This window comes from Mus caroli, unplaced genomic scaffold (genome assembly GCF_978045245.1).
Source record: "Mus caroli unplaced genomic scaffold, Mus_caroli_1 scaffold_13, whole genome shotgun sequence".
NCBI classification, from domain to species: Eukaryota; Metazoa; Chordata; class Mammalia; order Rodentia; family Muridae; genus Mus; species Mus caroli.
This window is the reverse complement of record NW_028227268.1, coordinates 68,294,774-68,317,098: the sequence shown is the minus strand read 5'-3', so window position 1 is coordinate 68,317,098 and position 22,325 is coordinate 68,294,774. Positions and strand designations below refer to the sequence as shown.

The 22,325-nt window shown below is 42.0% G+C and overlaps 1 protein-coding gene across 3 annotated transcripts in view; it reads right to left on the bottom strand.

The window, feature by feature from the left end:
* Positions 1 to 21,589, bottom strand: part of Cdc42se2 (CDC42 small effector 2) — a 68,336-nt gene extending 46,747 nt beyond the window's left edge. For 2 of the 3 annotated variants that reach the window (XM_021177584.3, XM_021177583.3), the window contains exon 1: positions 21,454 to 21,589. The gene's annotated coding sequence lies outside the window, so the exon portion shown is untranslated. The remainder of the gene's footprint in view (positions 1 to 21,453) is intronic. The other variant, XM_021177585.3, reaches the window with a different exon arrangement.
* Between the last annotated feature and the right edge of the window lie 736 nt (positions 21,590 to 22,325).

Sequence of the window (22,325 nt, the reverse complement as noted above, 5' to 3'; positions counted from 1 at the left end):
AACTAGGGCTGGAGATGGCTCAGTGGTTAAGAGCACTGACTGCTCTGCCAGAGGTCCTGAGTTCAATTCCCAGCAACCACATGGTGACTCACAACCATATGTAATGGGATCCAATGCCCTCTTCTCATGTCTGAAGACAGCAACTGTGTAATCACATATATAAAATAAATCTTTGAAAAATACGCATTTAAAAACTAGGCCAGGTTTTAAGGGCATAAGTGCCTTTAACACCAGCACTCAGGAGGAACAAGAAAATTTCTCTGCACTCGAGGCCAGTCTGGTCTACAGAGCAAGTTCCAGGACAGCCATAGAAACCCTGGAGTGGGGGTTGGGGGGAGAACACCCACACCCAAATGGCTAAATAAGTAGAGGCATTTACTTGCTACTATGTCTGATGACCTGACCTAAGTTCCATTCTAGGAATCTGCATAGAGAAAGGAGAACTAACTTCTACAAGTGTCCTCTGACCTCCACGTGTACAAGTGCACACACATATAACATAAATAAATGTGAATTTAAAAATATCCTGGGTTATTTTTGTTGTTTTTTGAGATAGGGTCTCACTCTGCAGCCCAGGTTGATATCAATAATCTGCCCACCTTGCTGCCAAGTACCAGGATTCCAGGAAGGTACATAGAGTCTGCACAGTCTCTCTCTGGAAGATCTTCAGGAGCAGCAACATGCATGCTGCTGTCAGTTCCTATGACATTAATGCCTTGCAGAATACTGGCTGAGGACCTGCCTGAGGCTGTTTTACACACTGTATGTTTTATATAAAAGTAGAAAGAATATTCTAATGATGAAAACTACATATTTATAGTTATATAGATAGTTTATGTTAACAAGTGTTATATACCTTACATAACTGTGTTCTATACCTATGACCAGCAGCACAGTTATATTATACCAACATCACCACGCTCAGGTTACAGGGCAGATACCACGACATGTTATTGGTGACAAGAATCTCCATCATGATCTTATGGGACCACCTCTGTCTCATAAGTTGTCTGCCTCCATTACTCAACCACCAGACTACAATTAAGTGTTCATATTCTTAACTGCATTATTTATAATGGCTGAAATGTGAAGAAAAAAACTCACAATGTTCACAAACTGATAATAGAAAAATAAGATGCTGTGCGTGTACACCATGGAATACTCAGTTGTAAGAGACAGAGACAGGTGCTACAGTACTGACAAACCCCGATGAGACCAAAAAGGCAAATCCCAGGGACAAAAACTTCATTCTTGTGTCACTGCAGAGCTGGAAGAATGTTGGTTTTCTCTGGTGATAAAAATCACTACTCAGACAAAGAAGGCTGTCAGCAGCACTGACTTACACATTTGAACAAACTAAATCTACTATTATGAAAATTTTCCCCATAAGCCTATTGGGGGAGGGGTCACCCCTCCCAAAAAGGAGCAGAAAAGCACTTTTTCCCCCCAAGCACGTTCTTAAATGAAAATCCTTGGATCAACAGGCCAGGCAGGAGGTCTGGAGAGTAGCCCCACCAGCTTACTCCCCGCATCAGTGCACTTAGAACCACACTGTATTCAGGACCAAAATACCACTGGCTCTCAAATCTGGCAAAAGAAACTTGTAATTATTATTGAAGTTAAGAGTTGTTTCCCCCACATTTTAGCTATATTTGTTCCCAAAAGGGTCAATTTATTAAAATAGACATCATTATGAATAAATGTTAGAAATACAAATGTGTCCATTTCTAAGGAAATACAGAAATATTTTCTCACCCTTTTAGTCAGCAGTAATTAACTCCTCTCAATTCAGTTTGGCTCAGCTCAACTCAGAACAGTTTAATCTTAGTTGATTTGTTTGTTTGTCTGTTTGTTTTATCCCAGCACTCACTATGCATTCCAGGCTCACCTTGTACCCACTGATATCCAGAGCGCTAGAAGTAAAGGCATGTGTACCACTATGCCTGGCTAATTCAGTTTTTAACATTAAAAGTTCCACTGAAGTCGGGTTTTTTGTTTGTTTGTTTCTTTGTTTGATTGTTTTATTTTGTTTTTGTTGAGTGTGGGGGGTCAAGACAGGGTTTCCTGGCTTTTTTTTTTTCCTCTTGTGCATTGTGTAAAAGCATTTACCTGTCAATAAAAAGGCCTACAGCCAATGAGTGGAGGCAGAAAATAGGAGGTGAGAGTTCAGAGAGAAAGAGGATTCTGGGAAAGGGTAAGTTGTTGGAGATTGACCCCATAGAAGAAGATGGTGCCTTGAAACTGAAGATCAGGTAACCAGCTACATGGCACAACTTAGAATAGCATAAATGGGTAATTAAGTTATGAGCTAGTCAGAGAACAAGCAAAGCTTGTGCCCTAGGCATTTATTCATGAACTATTAAGTCTCAGAGTCCTTATTTCTGGGAGTAAAGTGAATGAGAGGAAAACCTCTAGTTATAGATGACTTTAACTTGGCTGTCCCAGAACTCATTCTGTAGACCAGGATGACACTGAACTCTGAGATATACCTACCTCTGCCTCCTGAGTACTGGGATTACAGGTGTTTTTTTTTTCTTTAATTGTTTTTTTCCATATAAGGTTATTCTCTAGCCCTGGCTCTTCTGGAACTTGCTCTGTCGACCAGGCTGGCATCAAATTCAAAGATCCACCTACCCCTGTTTCCTGAGTGATGGGATTAAAGGCAACATGCAACACCACCACCTGGCCATAAATCAGACTTTTAAAAGACTTTTAAAAGTCACAAGAACCACTCTCATTTTTGGACAAAGAGAGTAAACAATCAGCACAAATACATGTGAGTTCACCTGAATCTCACATATTTCTAGTTTCCTGACCCCAATTAACTTTCAAGAGCTCCCAAGACATCTTAACACAATAGGTACAGCAGGAAGGAAATGAAACATTAACATCTTCCACAAGCCAAGTCATCCCCAAAACACCTAGTACCCTTTCTTAACTGAGAAAGCAATGGAAAGCATTTTAAGAGGACTTACCATGCCACTTCTCAGCACCTCCCAAACTCACCGACTTCTTAAAACAGACACCACTCGCTGTGTGGCTAATTATAAGCCTCTACACCACTGGTTCTCAACCTGGGGGCCATGACCCCTTTAGGGGGCAACCCACCCTTTTAGGGATTGCATATCAGATATTTACATTACAATTCATAACAGAAGCAAAATTACAGTTATGAAATAGTAATGAAATAATGTTGTAGCTAGGGTCACCACAACATGAGGAACTGTAATAGGAAGGTTGAGAACCACTGCCCTATACATAAAACAAGGTTTCACAAAAACAAGGCTAGTTTTCATAAAATAAATGTAAAGGATAGTGATTTCCTAAGAGCAACACACACACACCTTGACCCTACTAGCTAAAAGCTCATGGAACATGGAAGAAGGGCAGAAAGCACGTAAGGGCTGGAGGAGGGAGAAGTCTGTGACTGTCTTCAGGACAGGACGTGCGTGATGCTTCAGTCATGTGCTTGTTACAGCTGTGGTTACCTCACCCGGTCAAGTCGACAAGATCAGTGAGCACCCAATGGGCAACACTAACCGGAATCAGTGGGTTATTAGCACAAAAGTAGAAGAAATTTAAAAAGATGGGTGACATATTGGGTTTGACTGGGAGTAGTGGAGGATAGGAATTGAGGGAACATATGGTATATTGTTCATAAGTACAAAATTGTCAAAGTATAAAAGATATTCTAAAAAAATAACAGGACAAAATTCACTCTGAATTTAAACTTTAAAAAATAGTATTTTAAGCATAAAAAAGTATGGAATAATATTCAACATTTTTCTTAAATAGGCAAACAGTTGCTTATCTGTTCACAAATATGCCATGTTTTTAGGGACATTCTCAAGGGACTGTCAGTTGACTGACAACAAATGCACTATTTCTCAATAGAGAATAGCCACATCAACAATATTCCTTTTTATTCTTCTTTACCACATTAAGAAGTAGTTTGAGCAACCTCTGTACAACCAAAGTAAGAAAATGGCTATAAAAAGACAAACTGCAGGAGCCTGTGAACATGTAATGCCACACAGAAAAAGACAGCATTAGAGAGGGTAAAGCCAAAGCCAAAGCAAGTAGCTTACCATTCTGGTAAAAGACTAGTCACTTACTGTAAAAACCTAAGGGCTCTTGGATAGCTGTGGTCACTACTACTTGAAGACACAAACATCTTCAAGATGTTGACGAGATTGGGACAGTGGTTCTCTGAGGGTGCAACACACACACACACACACACACACACACTGCTCCCACAAGTACTTTTACATGTATGAAATAAATATCAAGTCAAACTCTAATGTAACAATTCTTACATGCTAAACTTCTTCCTAAGAACTGACATAGAGCACAGCAATAGCTAATGGAACTGTCAACTGCAGATGACAGTTTTTACACAGACTTAGTTGCAGGCTTTCAACTAAACATATCCTTGAGCCTGAAAATGGATGACTCAATGGTAAAGTCCGTGCCTGGCATGCACAATAGACTCTGCCAGCATCTGATCCTAGGGACTGGGGGTAGGTTCTTCTAAAATTACCTTTTCCCTCACATTTATTTACTTATTTATGTATGCCATAGTGAAACGTGGAAGCTGGGGGTGATTTTCTCCACCCACTGTGAGTCCCAGGGATCAAACTCAGGTTGTCAGCTTAGCAACAAGCATCTTTGCCTACTAAGCCATCTCACAGGCCCACTATAATTATTGTAACATTAAAGTAACACCAAACAATGCAGAGAAAAACATTAATTTATCCTCCAGCCTTTATTATATCCTAGGACCACTATTAAAGTAATTCTACTGTATATGGGACTACATTTTTTGTTAGTCAATATAATATAATCAAGTGTGACAGTAAGAATGTTCTTAAAAAGAAAACAAAACAAAATACTAGTTAGCCAGCATGGTGGGACAGGCCTGCTGTCCTAGCACTTGGTAGGTAGAGGCAGGAGAATCAGGAGTTCAAGACCAGCCACCATATAGAGAGTTCAAAGCCAGCCTCTGGCTCAAAATAAATCAATAAAATAAAATAAAATAAAATAAAATAAAATAAGGTGACCTGCCACATTCCACTGCCCATAAACACAAAAGAGGGGAGAAGAGAAAGAAGATGAGAACAGTGAGACAAGGTCTCACAATGTAGCCCACATTGCACCATACTCTTCTTTCTTTCATTTTTACTCAGCATTACATAACATTCACATGCTACATAATATGCTGCATAGCCTTCTAGCAGGAACCATAGCTGAGGGGTTTGCCATGAGTCAGGAAAATGCTTTCTTAATGTTCTCCAAGTCCCTGGACACATAACAGGGACTCACTTCAGGGACATTTTTTTAAAGATGTATTTATTATATCTAAGTACACTGTAGCTGTCTTCAGACACACCAGAAGAGGGCATCAGATCTCATTACAGGAGGTAGTTAGCCACCATGTGGTTGCTGGGGTTTGAACTCAGGACGACCTTCAGAAGAGTAGTCAGTGCCCTTAACCACTGGGCCACCTCCCCAGCCCCAGGGACATTCTTTTTCCCACATCTTCACAATTGAACCTATAGATATACACAGTGGCCACCCTAGGGATGACCAAGTACAAGCCCATTAATGGTGAGGCCAGAGAGACTCTTGACCCACATCTCTACATCATGAGTGCACTCTGAGCCCTCTTCAGCTCTTCACATGTACCCTGGCTTCACCTCCTTTCCTATGCTCTGCTCCTCCCGCCTCAGCTGCCTGAGTGCTGAGGATCCATGTGTGCATCACCGCATGCAGCTCACTAATACTTCTCTCCACAGCTTTACTTGCAGCTTTACCTCTGTCCAAAGTTAAATTCTCCTTTCCAACAGATCCTCTCTCACTGAATAAAAAGCAATGCTTTTACAGTGGCAACATTTGCCGGAGTGAAATGTAATAGAATCGGTTGAGGATAAATTCACTGACTTTTCTGCAAACACATTCATCAAAACTAACCCCCTGTAATGGTGGGGTAGACAGTCAAGCCTTTTCCATTGGTTTATGTTTCCTAATGTTCTTTATGAAACAGTTTCTTTATTTGGTACTGTGCATTAGAGAACAATTTGAGCTAAGGGATAATAAATTAAGTAACGTAAATGTGGTTGATCAATGCCAGCAACCAAGTTCAAGTGCTGAACAATAAATTCACTATAACAGGACAAGAGCCTCTAGAACTAGGGTGTTGAAAACAGAAGCTGTGAACACCTGAAGACTGACAGGAGATCATCTACTGACTTGATAACACTGACTGGAAGACAGAGTAACAGAAAATGCCAGGAGCATTTATATATGCTGACAGGCAAACTATAACCAAAATGCTGAACTAGAGTGTTTATATATACATTACAGAAGGAAGGGGACAGGGAGCAGGGAACTGCACACAGCACACTGGCTTAGCTGAACTTCTTTCACTACAGAGAAACAATCTTGAGTAGACTGATCAAGGTTAAATCACAAAACCAACAAACTCCCAGAGGCATTATAAGATCTTTAGCACCTGCACTGAGATAAAGGAGCAATTAGAAATACGGTTAAGGGGCTGGAGAGATGGCTCAGTAGTTAAGAGCACCGACTGCTCTTCCAAAGGTACTGAGTTCAAATCCCAGCAACCACATGGTGGCTCACAACCATCCGAGATCTGACGCCCTCTTCTGGTGCATCTGAAGACAGCTACTGTGTACTTACATATAATAATAAATAAATCTTTAAAAAAAAAAAAAGAAATACAGTTAAGAGTGCCAGAGCATGTATATACATGCATGCACACACAACGTAAATTTAAAAATGGAAAAAAAAATGCATGAGTTCATGAATAAGGATCTTATTAATCCTAGGGCAGTATTTCACATATAAACTCAATTAGAGCAATGCTAAATTCTAATAAAGATAACCTAGTCCATAAAATAAATGGATTTGAAAACTTTAACCAAAGTATTGTAGTGTATAATTCAAAATTACTTGACATATAAAATACATATTAAAAATATGGCTTAGGGGTTCAGAGCACATATTGCTCTTGTAAGCAAAGGTAGGTTGCCAAGCACCCACATCAGGTAGATCACACCACCTGTAACAGGTCTAGGGGATCTGACACCGTCTTTGGGGCTCCATGGGTAACTGCATTCATACTCATACACACATACAAGCATGCTCATGTGTGCGTGCAGACACAAGTTTAAAATAATAAGTACATATTTTGTTTTGTTCTTTTGAGATAGACTCTCACTATGTACTTCTGGGTGTCCTGGAACTCACTGTGTTCAAACTCAGAGTTCTACTCTGCCTCCTAATTGCTGGGATTAAAGACATGTGCCACCACACCTAAGTTATGAAAGAGAGCCAGTGTGGTGTTATATACTTTGCAATCTCAACACTTGGGGCTAAGGTAGGAAGATGACAAATTTGAGACCAGGTGAAGCAAAACAGCAAGACCCTCTCTCAAACAACACACATATAAAGACATATGTAAGTTATGTTTCTTTTAATGTGAAATAAAAATACAAAATCTGATATTTATGGTTATTACTGCTTAGGAGTTAAGATTAATGGACCTGAGAGCTTAAACTATGTGTACATGTTTATACAAAAGCATACATAAGCCTACCTCAAATGGCCATAAAAATCAAGTTCAGATTATGTACACATAATAGTACCACAAAACAAATCAATGAAAAGATACATTACATATTAAACAAAAGTGTAAAAATGTTTAATAGAGAATAATTTTTATTTACACCATTATTCATTCAGGAACTTCTAAACCAGCCAGGGAGTGGTGCTTTAATCCCAGCACTTGGGAGGCAGAGGCAGGCGGATTTCTGAGTTCGAGGCCAGCCTGGTCTACAGAGTGAGTTCTAGGACAGCCAGGGATACACAGAGAAACCCTGTCTCAAAATACCAAAAGAAAAAAGAAAAAAAGAAAAAGGAACTTCTAAACCACCTATCTCAAAGTTTTACCTAAAAGACTTTTATCAACAGGATATGGTCCCTATAGCTTAGGGGTGGAACGTTAAGTAAGAACTCTTCCTGAACACTTGCATGTAATTAACTTCCCTGGCATTCTCCTTTCTCACTGAACTTAAGTTGCAGTTTAAAACTGCACTTCAGAGATGAGCTGAGGCGCAGTAGCTTGACTGCCATGCATATGTTGGGCCACTGCTTCAACCTCCAGCGTTACAAAAATGAAAGCACTCATGTACAGCCCAGCATTTTTCATTAAGAACATAAATATGTACATCCATACGTTAAATATTATTCAAAATAGTAATATACATTACTGTAGCTAGCTGCTAATATACCATGGAAATGCAGGGTATTGTGTGACACACCATCACTCTGCCCTCATATCCCCAGCTCTGCTTTTGAAAGAGGAGTAAACAGGAAGCAGTCAGTCTGACAGGACACGGGAGGGAGTTAGCGACTTTTGTGCCCTGAAATTCCCCCCAAAACTCTGAAACTGTTTGACCTATTGACAAGAAATGGTAACAATAATGCAAGAAGGGGCTGGTGAGGCAGTTCAGTAAAGTGTTCACCATCAGGACCTGAGAGCAATCCCCAGCCCTGATAAAAATCCATGCAGTGACACACACACCCATAATCCCAGCACAGAGATGGCAGAGTCTCACTGCCAGACAACTTGGTTGAACTGCAAGGCCCCAAGTCCCAGTACGACTATTTCAGGAAACTGGGGAGTGAGGGGAAGCTCAAGGAACAACACCAAGAGGTTAACCTCTGGGATACGTACACACATATACAAAAGAATATTGCCGGGTTATGTAAGTGACAGTAATTGCTTTTCTTTAACAAAGTTTACCAAAAGAAGAATGTTTTGGCTTCCAATCTCACTTCAGCGAACAGCTCTAGTAAAAAGAAAAGTACAACATACTCAAAGCTGGAGTGTGTAAGTCCATGTAAGTCACCAACACTCAGCCTTCAAGAACTGTTATCTTAAAGAGAAATATGGAGTAAGCACCGTCAAAAAGTTCTAATGAGCCAGCCAGGCATACATAGTGCTCATTTCATTATTGCACTTGGGAAGCAGAGGCAGGAGAATCTCTTTGAGTTTAAGGCTGTTCTGGTCCACACAGTGAGTTCCAGGTGCATAAGTGAGACCATGTCTCAAAAAATAGAACCCACACAAAACAAAACAAACGTAAGTGCTGCCCCCTCCTCCAGATCACACTCCATGTCTGCATCTCCCTGCCCCACTTCTCATTTCTTCTTCTGTCCCTTATCACTTACCTCAGGGTGTCTCCACTTTCCATATCAAAACTAATTTCAAACTTACTTCTTCCTCTTGCATTTTTATTTCCACTAATTCTTCCACTCTAAATACTTTAGCTACAAAAACACATGTGCGTTCCACCAGCTCCACACACTCATTTAGCACATTCCACAACTATCCATTGTCCAGACACAGAGATACATTCCAAAGAGGCAAAGTTGTATCTGTAGGGACACACACAGCACAACTGTATACTAGGGCAAAGGAACTTCAAAGGAGACCACACTAGAGCCCACCAAGGGAAAACTAGGACTTGAGCTCAGGACGATACAAACAGGGGGTCTCATAAGCTCTGCAGTAACTCTGGTTTCATTTTCTATAACGGAGAGCCATCTGTTGCAGTTTGCTCTGTTCTGTGACAAAGCACTGTCCAAAATCAACTCTCTGGCTCATTTACCAGCTCCTGCTTGAGTTTCTGCCCTGACTTCCCTCAATGATGTACATGACCTGGAAGTATAAGCCAAACAAATCCTTTCCTTCTCCCAAGTTACCTCCGGTTCAAATGTTATCATAGCAACAGAAAGGGGGTGGGGGGAGCCTAGAATACCACAGAAGGCCCTGGAACATAGAAGTGAAATAATTAGACTTCCATTTTAAAAACATGACCTGGTTGCTCTGCTGAAAACAGAACAGAGGAGGAGCAGCAAAAGAACAGTTGCATAGAGAGTGGCAGGACTTGAAAATGACAAACTGGGTCAGTTTATTTTTCAGTGCCTATGGGCCTGTTTTTTTGGCATCAAACACTGGGTCTTGCACACACTCAGCAAGCACAGCCACCAAGCTGGACAATCCTAGAGACCCTGCATTTATTCTTAACACGGCTTTTAAAGTAGATAAAAGCATATGTTTTCATGACACCTTATTTTAACTCAATGTGGAGAACCAAGAAGGTCTGGAAGGTTTTCAGCCACAGATGCTGACAAAGTTGACATTTAACAAGATGAGGAAGACTGGAATGGAAATAATGACCAGAGGAGGAGAAGCGGGAGAATGAGTTTAGCTGTGATTTTTGTTAAACAACACAAGCTTATTAGATGTCTGGTTGAAAATGTTGAATAGGCAGATGGATCTACAAGACTGGAGGTTAGAAAAAGATTCAGCCTAAAGATAAAATTCTCAGCTTTTCTCACTAGATAGGATGAGATCACGAGAGACTAAATATAAATACATCAGAGATCTAAACATAGAGCCTGGGAACACTGCCTCCTTTTTTAAAAGCTGGGCAACAAAAAAGGAACCAGTAGAAAAAACTGAAAACACACAGTATTATTCAGAGAGCAAAGGAAAGAAAGGTTTCAAAGACATGATTATCAATCAAGCCAAATGCTGCTATCTCAACTGAAATTACTTGGACAACTGACTGGGGAGTCTACCCCCAAGGTGCAGCTATGGCTGACAGAATAAAGGAGCCAGAAGGGACAAGCAAAAACCAACCAATCATCAAAAACCGCAACATTTTTAGAGCAGTAACTAAGGTAAGAGAAGAACATGTTGGGGAAGACTTTTTAGAAGTTGGGAGATTTTTCAGCATTATCTTTATGACTAAAGTGATCCAGGAGAGAGAGGACAAAGGTATACAAGCTGAATGAGATCAAGACTGAAGCAATTAACATCCTTGACCAGAGAAAAGGAACAAAACCAAGCGCAAGGGAAGAAACAGAAGATGTGAGTAGAGATGTAGGATGGTCAGGAAATGTTTTCTGATTGCTTTCATTGTGAGTATACAAGAAACCAGTTCATCAACTGGAAACACAAAGGGGGTAGAGGGATGTGGTACAAGAGCTGACAGACAAGGTGTGAACAGTCATTAAGGAGAAAGACAGCGCTGGACCAGGGGAAAGCCCTGGGATTATAGACTGAGAGCATGCAAGGCCATCACGGCCAGTAAGCACTTGAGAAGAACTGGGCATGGTCTAGGTAAACACTGCTCTACGGGCTATGGGGGGGTCAGAGGAGTGCAATGACAAAAGGATGGAGTGTAAAGAGACAAGAACAGTGGTTCAGTTCAAACATGACAAAGAATATTCAAGAGACTTTACAGAGAAAGAAGTCTTAAAAGCATATGATGCTATCAGCAATGAGTCACACAGTCACACACACACACACACACACACACACACGTACCCTGAAAGTGCATTACTAAACAGGAGCTGGGAAGGATGTTGAGGCCCCAGGGAAATGCTAAAAACTATGCTGTATAAAGTCACTTTAATGTACTATGCTTACTTCTACTAACATGCTACTCAGCTACAGTGGAGTGTGGTTCCCAGACATGAAATTCCCAAGAATATCACTTATAGCATTCCTAGGACCAGATTCATCTAAAGACCCACTCGAAAAAAATGGCAGATCGCATTTGAACTAACCACTCAAAACCTCACACACACACCATCTCTAAACAGGGGAGGATACCTTTACTGAAGAATTGGCAATACTGTTTATGAAACAAAGAAACAAATGAACAGGAAAGAAAACCACCAGGTGTGACAGCACACCTGGTCTTTAATCACACCACTCGGAGGCAGAAGCAAGCAGATCTCGGTAAATCCAAGGACAGCCTGATGCACATAGCAAGTTCTGTCAGAGCCAGCCAAAGCTACATAGTGATAACTAACCTGTTTCAAATCAGAGAAAAAAAAAAAGGAGGAAAAAGAAAAGGGACTAAAATAAGGCCAGTGCTGACAGACACTAGAAGACTTTTCCTTATCTAAGTGACTAGAAGAACTACAAGAGCTTTGTAAGACCTACAAGATGACTCTCCAGGGAAGGCCTGACAGCACAGTGAGAACCTTTCTTCAACTTCAACCATATCAAGGCCCATCACTGAGCAGAACAGCTGCACAGAGACCTGTAGTTCCCCAGAGCGGGGAGGGGGGAAACACACAGTGCTGGAGAGCGTCCAGGTTCATTCTGCTGTCCTACACAAAAGGTCACAAGAAAAGATTGATGTACAGTTTACTAGTAAGCAGTTACTTAACACCTGGGGCACCCTAGGGTCCACCCCCAGCACTGAAAAGGAAAAAAAAGTCAAAGTGATGACTTGATAAACCAAATTAAACAAAAATAAATTTGTGCTGTAGTACAATACACTTTCAAAAACTCTACCATGCAGAGAATCCCTGTCTCAAAGGAAAAAAAAAAAAACTCTACCATGAAGATGTCATAAGAAATCATAGCATGAATTTCTAGATCAGTTAACAAAACTGGTCAGGGTTCACACAATCCCTGTAAAAAAAATCATGAGATTTAATGTGAATTCATGTACCATTTTCTAGGAAACGGAGTCTTTTGTTTTCTTTTGTTTTACCATAGCCCATCTTTAGCTACATACATTTATAAGTACCGTCTAAGTTTCAGATAAAGATTGCTTATTACTGAAAGTGGACGTTTCAGTTCAGAAGTCCCCTTTGCGTTGGGTAACAGACCTCTGCTTGAAGGGTCAGAAACTCAAGGTCATCCTCAGCCCCACACGCAACTGTGAGCCAGCCTTAGCTCCATGGGACCTGTCTCCAAAAATAAGTCAATCAATCAGTCTACAAAAAAAAAAAAAAATCAAAACTGTACATTTTCAATTGTTTTTAAAATCCTCCAAGAGGGCTGACCAAATGCTTAGCAGTTTAGAGCACTTGTTGCTCTCTTACAGAGGGCCTGGGTTCAATTTCCAACACCCACATGGAGATTCACTGCCATCTAAAACTCCAGTCCCAATAGATCCAATGCCTTCTCCCAGCCTCCACAAGCACTAGACACACATGTGGTGCATATACATTCATGGAAGCAAAACACTCGTACATATAAAGTAAAATAAATCTAAAAAAATGTTTGTTTACTCTTATAAAACCTTAAGGAGCTGGAGAGATGGTTAAGAAGTTAAGAGCACTGGCTGCTCTTCCAGAAGGCCTGTATTCAATTCCCAGCACCTGCATTACAATTCACAAATGTCTCTAACTCTGGTTACAGGGCTTCTGCCATCCCCATATAGACATACATGCAGGTAAAATACCAATAAATATGAAATAAAAAGTAAATTATTCTTAAAATAAATAAAATACCATAGACTCATCCTTAAACAAATAATAATAAAATATTTTCATGATTTAAAAAGTCTGATACCTAAAAATACAAAAGCAGGTTATCCTGGAGAATGTGAAACTAAAGTACCCAAGAAATGTTTTGTGTTAATTGCTATTCTAATAAGCTTTCACGGCCTGGCGTGGTGGCGCACGCCTTTAATCCCAGCACTCGGGAGGCAGAGGCAGGTGGATTTCTGAGTTCGAGGCCAGCCTGGTCTACAAAGTGAGTTCCAGGACAGCCAAGGCTACACAGAGAAACCCTGTCTCGAAAAGCAAAAAAAAAAAAAAAAAAGCTTTCACAACCTATACAAACAGCACAGGCATAGGCTCCAGTATGCCGTGCATTGTTCTTAATCATTTTAGGGTTTTTAACTGAGAAAAGAAATGTGTCCTAAGTATAAAAAAAAAAAAAATCACTCTTACAAAAAAGGAACTACCGCTCCCATCAGATACACAACCCTTGAAAGCCTTGAAAACAGTTGTATAAAGTTTAAGAGAGAGCAACAGAACAAGAAGGGTTAAACTGAAGAGGTAAAGGGGTAAGAGTGAAAATGGAGAGTGATAACCTTTCCAAAAAGTGATATGGAAGTCTATTACTGTGCAAGCTTACACAGAGAGAGAGAGAGAGAGAGAGAGAGAGAGAGAGAGAGAGAACCAGGCAGACAGAGACAGAGAGACAGAGAGAGTTAAAACTGAGTTACCCTAAACAGAACAATACCCCTACTAGACACCACAAAGTAACAACGAGCCCAGTGCTAGGGATGAACTCCTCTTTTGGGGGTGTAGGCAAGAAAGGTCCCATAAGCCCCTAAACACTACAGGCTACTGCCAATGCTATTGGTTACCCTCCAGAACTTGATGTTAAAACCCACTGCAGCTGATGCTATGCATTTGTGTCACAGAACATGGAGCTAATACACTGATACTGACCTGGAAGTTTCATCACTACTGGCTAGCTTTCGTAATTCCAGAAGGTGCTATGTACGCTACTGAAGTCATTATCAATCTCAGCAGTTGTAAACCTTACAAACTACAATACCAATAGTTCTGGCAAGACATGTCCACTGGTACAATAGTGACATAAACATTGTGGGACTAACCAACCACTTTCTAATTGGCTTAAGTCCCACTCCATAAGATGAAACCTATACCTGGCACCATTTGGGGGCTAAGAACCTGTGGGTCACAGGCCTTAGGGGAGAACCTATCCCTTTTATTCTGTTAAATGGACAAAGTATTAAACTGACTCCTAATGACATATTGTTATACCTATACATTAAAGCATCTCTCAACTCTCATCAGAGAAGTTTCTATTTGCAGTAGATGGTGATTAACACAGAAACCAAGTGACTAAAATGCAGAGAAGAGCCTACAAAATGCTCAGCCCTAAATGAAGCCCTAATGAATCTATACTGTACACTCTGCTCCCCAGGGCTCAGGGATCATTTCAGAAGAGAGGTGGTGAGTGAACACAAGGAACAGTGTCCCCCAGACAGGAGCAGGCACTGCACACATGAACACACAGCAGTTATCATAGCATACATTAACCAGTACAAGCTCAAGCTAATCCCAATCCCAGCTTGAAGAGGGGAGGTGAACACCAAGGCCCACCCCTAGCAGAGGCACTACTGGGAATTGATAGCTTCAGAAAAAGGGGAGTCAATTTCCCCCAAGAGTGTTCTTGCTGGTCAGATGACCAGACTCCAGCAGGTCACACACCCAAGAACATATTGACAACCCAAATTAGACCGGATTGGGGGGAGGTAGATACAAAGTTGGGTTAATCGGGAAGGGGAGTGGGCATGGGAGTTGAGGGAAGAAGTGAATAAGGTCAATTCTCAAAGAATCAATTATTTATAGGAAAAAAAAAACCCTCCACCAACATTTCAGTATTTCAAATATTCCAACAGTTATAAATTAAAGATCATCCTGGACTTTACTTAGTCTTATATAGTATTTTAAATATACCAAAAATTATGAATTCTGATTTTCTTTTCTTTTTTTTGGGGGGGGGGGGGCGGGGGGTTGAGAGAGGGTTTCTCTGTGTAGTCCTGGCTGTCCTGGAACTCACTTTGTACACCAGGCTGGCCTCGAACTCAGAAATCTGCCTGCCTCTGCCTCCCAAGTGCTGGGATTAAAGGCTTTCGCCACCACTGCCAGGTGAATCCTTATTTTCTTTTTTTTTTTTAATTTTTAATATTTTTTATTACGTATTTTCCTCAATTACATTTCCAATGCTATCCCAAAAGTCCCCCATACCCTCCTGAATCCTTATTTTCTTAGCAAAGTTATTTTACCATGTCTCAATGCTGTTGTCAATAAATCTGAAGTACTTACAAACATTTCTGTCACTTTAATTATTCACTAAGGTAAATTACATAGATAGCATCTTAACCATTTTCAGTGCACTGGAAGTTATGTCAAGCAATCATACTGTGAACTTTTCATCTACAAAACAGAAATTCTCTACTATTAAGTAACTCTCCATCTACTATTAAATTATCTCCATGTATTTATAAACTTTTTTTTTAGACTTACTTGCTTTCATTTTTTTCCTATAAGGGCATTTTGCCTGCATGTACATGCACGCAATGCACGCACGCACTCACATGCATACACGTACACAGACACGTTCAGACAGCACAGTTCATCCTCTGACCTTATGACCCTCACCTTTCTAACCACTGCTCACATTTACAGAAAAAAATGCAAATAGCGTAAGTCACAAAGACACCTCCCCCCTCCACAAGCTGCTGCTCCAGCCACAGTCGTCTATCAGCTCAAGTGACTGTCCACCTGGAACTCTCAGACAGGAAGAAGCCTCAGGCACAAAACCATCAAGAAGATATCTGTTGAGTAACAATCACTGGGTTCAGATCTGTGTAAAGGATTATTCTATAATCAAGAAAGTTTTCCTTCCATTGGCCATGGAGAACTAAAGTAGGCCACACTCTGGTGGCTCTCAAGATGGCCAAGGGTGAGCAGCCATCCTTGAGCAAGGAGCAGGTTGTATCAGACATCATCGCAGCCTATCTTCAATGTTCTTTACTGGCTCTGTAATCATTTTTCCCTAAGGTTTTTCATAATACTAGGCTGTCATGGCACGCTATCAAATAACTTCCTACAAGAAACAAACATTCTAAAACTATCACAGCTCTCTATCACTAAGATGTGGAGAGTTACTTTTTTAACAGTCCTAAGAACAACTACAAAACACCCTGTAGTTTAAAATCAGGAAAGTTCTGTTCTCAGGTACTCGTTCTTTGTTACTCCTAAGAATGGCCATAAAAAACTAACAGCCAAAAAATGGTGGTGCATGCGTTTAATCCCAGCACTCAGGAGGCAGACACAGGTAGACCTCTGTGAGTTTGAGGCCAGCCTGATCTACAAAGCAAATTCTAGGGCGTCCAGGGCTACTATACAGAAAAACTCTATCTTGAAAAACCAAAAAAAAGAAAGACTAAGAGTCAATGTCTGACCTTGGAAAGTCCTATTTGAACTGTCACAGTCTATACAGTGACAATACATTTCAAGCACTGGTAAATCGCAAAGGCCAACTACATTCACTGTGAAGACAGTGGTGAATCTTCATTACCTTGCATTGATGCAGATGGACTTTGCAGAACATTAATTTCGACTTCTGAAGGAGTCAAACTTTAATGATGGAGACATTCTGCAAAATGTATCATTAGGTGATCTCCTCACCCTATGACTATTATAGAGTATACTTTACAAAAACCCAGACACTACCACATTCTACAGACTGAGACTCTGTGGTGTATATTCTCATCTAACTCCTCCTACAAGAAAATATAGCATTTAAAGGACTGTCAGGGCTGGAGAGATGGATGCCTCAGCAGTTGAAAGCAAATACTGCTTTTACAGGGGAATCAAGTCTGGTTCCTAGCACCCAAATCTGGTGGCTTAAACTGCCTGTAGCTCCAGGGGATTCCATTCCCTCTTCTGGATTCTACAGACCCTTAACTGATATCACACCTGGACACATAAATACACATAATTAAAAATAAGAAAACAAATCCTATTTTTTTTTTTTTTTTTTAAGAAAAGAGAAACTATGGACTGCAGAGATGGCTCAGTTGCTTAGAACACCAGTGGCTCTTGTGGAGAATCTGAGTACAGTTCCCAGCACCTACCTGGTGGCTCGGCTCACAATCATCCATAACTCCAGGTCCAAGGAATCTGACACCCCCTCTGAGCTCCATGGGCAGACACCAGACACAAACACGGTATACTTACATGCATGCATGCATACATACATACATACATATAGGCAAAACATTCTACCTAAAATTAAATCTAAATTTAAAAAAAAATTTTAAAGAAAGTGAGGGACTGGAGAGATGGCTCAGCAGTTAAAAGCACTGACTGCTCTTTCAGAGGCCCTGAGTTCAATTTCCAGCAACCACATGGTGGCTGGGAACCATCTAAAACAGGATCCAATGCCTCTGGCATACAAGAGTATATGCAAATAGAGCATACACATACATAAAATCCATAGATAAATTTTTAAAATTTTTAAAAAAGAGAAACTTCTCTATCAATACCATGTGTGAGGGTTCCTTTTATTGATTCCTAGAAAAAACACTGAATATGGACTCTACACATCTAAACTCAGAACATTCTATCAAATGTGTACTCTTCCCTTACTATTGCTAGGTACAGCCATAAAAAGTCAATGCTGTTGACTAGAAAATCATACTGTGGCATATAATTTCACTATTTGTAAATCATAGATGAAAATATAAAGATAAAATGAAAATGGGTTAGGGCTGCAACTGTCTGACAGAGAACACATGAGGCCCTGGCTCAGTCTCACCCCAAAACATCAACAACAAAGACAACAGAAACTTCACGTTCATAGAAAACACAATGCTGCTCTCCACCTCAATCTTCCTGAGGCAATGCTGCAGTGCACTGCCAAGCCAGGGCTTCTGCACGCTGGGAAAAGACTCTTATCAACCAGGCTATAGAAGTCATCACTGTTTGGTTTGGTTTGGTTATTTGGTGGGTGGTAATTTTTATTTTTTGAGGGGGCTGTTTTGCTTTTTTTGTTTTTTGTTTTTTGTTTTTTGTTTTTTGGTTTTTCGAGACAGGGTTTCTCTGTATAGCCCTGGCTGTCCTGGCACTCGCTTTGTAGACCAGGCTGGCCTCGAACTCAGAAATCCGCCAGTCTCTGCCTCCCGAGTGCTGGGATTAAAGGCGTGCGCCACCACGCCCAGCTTGAGGGGGCTGTTTTATTGGTTGGTTTTGTTTTTAAATAGGGTGTCATGTAGCTCAGGCTTGACTGGAACTTGATAAGCAACAAAGCAAGCAAGGCCTCATGTATGCTAAACAAATTGACAACTACAGTATATCCTCAGCCTACATCTCCCCCCAACCCTTTTGTGACAGGGTCTCATTCTGTAGCTCTAGCTGGTTTGGAACTAGGTATGTAGACCAGGCTGGCCTTAAACTTAGAGATCCACCTGCCTCCTGCCTCCCAAATGCTGTGATTAAAGGTGCATACCAGTGCCTAGCCCACACCTGCATTTTAATATACAGTTTTATCATAGTTGTACTTCTAGAAGGAAGTCCAAACAGCACCACATATTATTACTAATAATTCTTCTCTTGTCAACACTATTTAGTCAATAGTGTATTTTTTTTAATGATAAACAAGCAGACAAAACAAAAATGCTGGAAAGGTACTTTATTTAAGATATTTCTTTTTTCCTACCCATCAACTCCGTTCTTTTTGTGGTACTGAAGATGGAACACACAGCCTGGTACACGCATACTAGGCAAGTATACTACCATAGCCACATCCCTGCTCTGTTAAAAATGGAATAAAATAAAATGGCTAAAATATCCAAAACAAAAAAAAGCTACTAATTTATCTTGTTATCTTTTGGGTCTCATATAGTTCAGACTGACCTTACGTTTGTAATATATAGGCCAAAGACGGCCTTACACTCATGATCCTTCTGCCTCCGCCATTACAGGTGTTGGTAGTAAGGCTCCCACTATCATACTGCTTGTGGTGATTGAACGAGCAACTTCATGTCAACTGATCCACATTCCCTGCCCATCTTTGGGTGTGTGTGTGTGTGTGTCTCTCTCTCTCTCTCTCTCTCTCTCTCTCTCTCTCTCTCTCTCTCGTTACTGTTTTGTAATTATGTGTGTGTGTGTGTGTGTGTATGTGTCACCTATATTCTGGTGCTCCATGTAGACCAGAAGAGGGCATCATATCCCCATTACAGACACTTGTAAACCATCAGGTGTGGGTGTTAGAACGTAACTCCAATCCTCTAGATAAGCAGCAAGTGCTGGTTTAACCACAGAAAAGGGAATTTTTTAATACAGAAAATGTCATTACAAAGATTCTTACTGAAACAGAACTGGAATCACACTATCAATAAAAACACTGCATCAAAATCTAGTTCAGGGGAGAATAAAACACCATCTTGTTGAAACCATTCTTCCTGTCACTTTAAAACCTACTGGGATTTTTATTAAGCTGACAAATGAAACCATAACCCAATAATCTTGGCCTTAAAGAGTTACTCATTAACTTTTAAGTAGGATGCTATGAATGAACACTTCCTGAAGTTCACCAGCCATTTTTTCCAAGTGAAGTAGCCCTAGGGGTTTGGGGAGGTCCTTACTTGCTACATCGATACCACAGAATGAACTTCATGCTCAAGCTTAAGAGAGAAATATTTCGAGGTTTTGTTCCCTTCCACAAGCAGAATTCAAAAATCTCTCTGTGTTTAATATGTGTCTAATGAGTATGCTGGGTAAACAGTGATGTTTAACCACCAAGGCGACATTAGATCCCCTCCCCTAAAGTTCAGAGCTCTCTCTCCCTGGCTCATAGAGATCCAAGACTGACCATGCCACAGTCCCTCCAAAGCCCACACACTTCTTTACTCCTACTACAAAGAAAGCTAGACCTCAAAATGCACCCCAAACATCTTTCTCAATTATTTTCAAAGAAAAGGAGAAATCAGGCCTGCTGAGAAACAGAAATCTGTAAGCCAACTTCTCTCAAAAATTCCACATCTCAAAGGTACTATCTGCTATGCTGGCTGGCAATAATGACCAACTAATTATCAATAGTTTACATGGGAATGGAGACAGAAACTTGCTAGGCATTCTTTCCAATAGTCCTTTATCTGAGTCAAGAAGCTATGTGTCTCATCTTACTAGTACGAACAGCTCTGTGTGGTGTTTTAAGATTCATTCATTATATCAATATTTTACTAAGCAAGGGTCCTTTAAGAGCATTTATTTTCTTTCTTTTTCTTTATTTCTTTTTTTTTTTTTTCTTCCTCTCTTTTTGTGGCGGGTGGGAGTACTGGGGAACTGAACTACTCTGGGCCGCCTCCTACATGCAAGGCAAGTTCCCTACCACTGAGCTGTACTTCCAGGCCCAGAACTTCTCAGTGCTGCGCTCTGCACATCACTACCAAACTCCTCCAGGAAAGCTCGGCAGCAGCAATCACTGCCGCTAAAGCGGAATTCCCAGGGTTGCCTGAAATCAGCCGGCACCGGGCTGCTCCTCAGCTCGAAACGCGGACGTCAGCGAGCCGCTACCTACCACACCCGTTAGTAATGCTCACCACCGTGGCCGCGAGCTCCCGGTGCAACAACCTGTAAGAGTCGCCGCAGCGACTGCGAGGCAGTGGCCCGGCTTCCTCTCCCGGGGTCCCAGGCAGGCCGGGCGGGAGTCGGGGTTCAGGAGCCCAGCCGCTCCGCGCCGGTCCAGACTGGCGGGGCTGCGGACTGGGGGAGGGGAGGGGTCCATAGCGCCTCCCCCATCGGGAAGGTGCAGGCTACGGTGGAAGCTGGCCTCGCCTCACGGAGAATGAAGAGAACCATACGCCGGTCCTCGCGTGAGGACCTCGCCCAGACTGGAAAATGGAGCCGCCGCAGCCTCAGTCAGTCCGCAGCCCCAGTCTGCTGCCCCAGTCCGCAGCGCGGAGAGGCCCGGGCCGCGCTCGCCCTCAACCTTCTGAGTGGCGGCCCTACACTTGGCGCCTCGGGCGGCGGGGCCAACGTGGGGCCCTCTCCCTCACTCACCGTCGCCTTTGTCTCCGCCGCCTGCTCCAGCCGCGCGGCTCCGAGCGCCGGCTCCGAAGCTTCCAGGATCTCCACACACCAAGCAGCTGCGCTCCCCGCTTCGGGCTCCGCCCTCCCGCCTAGGTTCTGGCGCGCAGAGGCGGAGCCACAAGCGGTGTGTGCGGCTGCGCGGCTACGCCCCCACTACAAGGACACGCCCTGTCCCCCCAGTAGGCGGGCTGGTAGCTGTGAGGCCCCGCCCAGTGAGGGAGTGGCGAGACCTAGGGGATGCTAGGCGCGCAAAGAGTGACCTCTGGGTGGGCTACGGGGAAGATGGAGACCGCGGCCTTGCGCCATAGCACCTTCCTACCCGGATCCGGCCGTAGACGTGCCCGGGCGAGCGAGGCGCTGCTAGGCAGAGCTGGCCAGCACCAGATGTCTCTCACGCTCAGATCACGTTACTTTCAAGGAATCAGAATCACTGACTCATTGGAGAGTCAAGAATATCTACCTGGCATTTGAAAAGTGTCCAGTGCGTCTCTGTGACTTCTTGTGGGATCGGGTTTTTTTTGTTGTTGTTTTGTTTTTTGGTTTTGCTTCTGCTTTTGCTTTGTCGTTGTTTGAGGGAGGGCCTTTTTGTAGCCCAGAATGGCCTCAAACTCACTATATAGGTAAGGATGCCTGGATCTTGTGATCCTCCTGCCTCGGTCTCCCAAGCGCTGGGATTACTAGTGTATGTCACAAGCCTAAGGACTTTTGGAGTAGAACCCTGCCTGACCTGGAACTCACAGCAGTCCTCCTGCCTCAGCCACCACATTTTATGACTACATTAGCTTTACACACACTTTAGGCACCCAGAAGCAAGAAACAAATGGTAGCCTTTCCACTGAAAT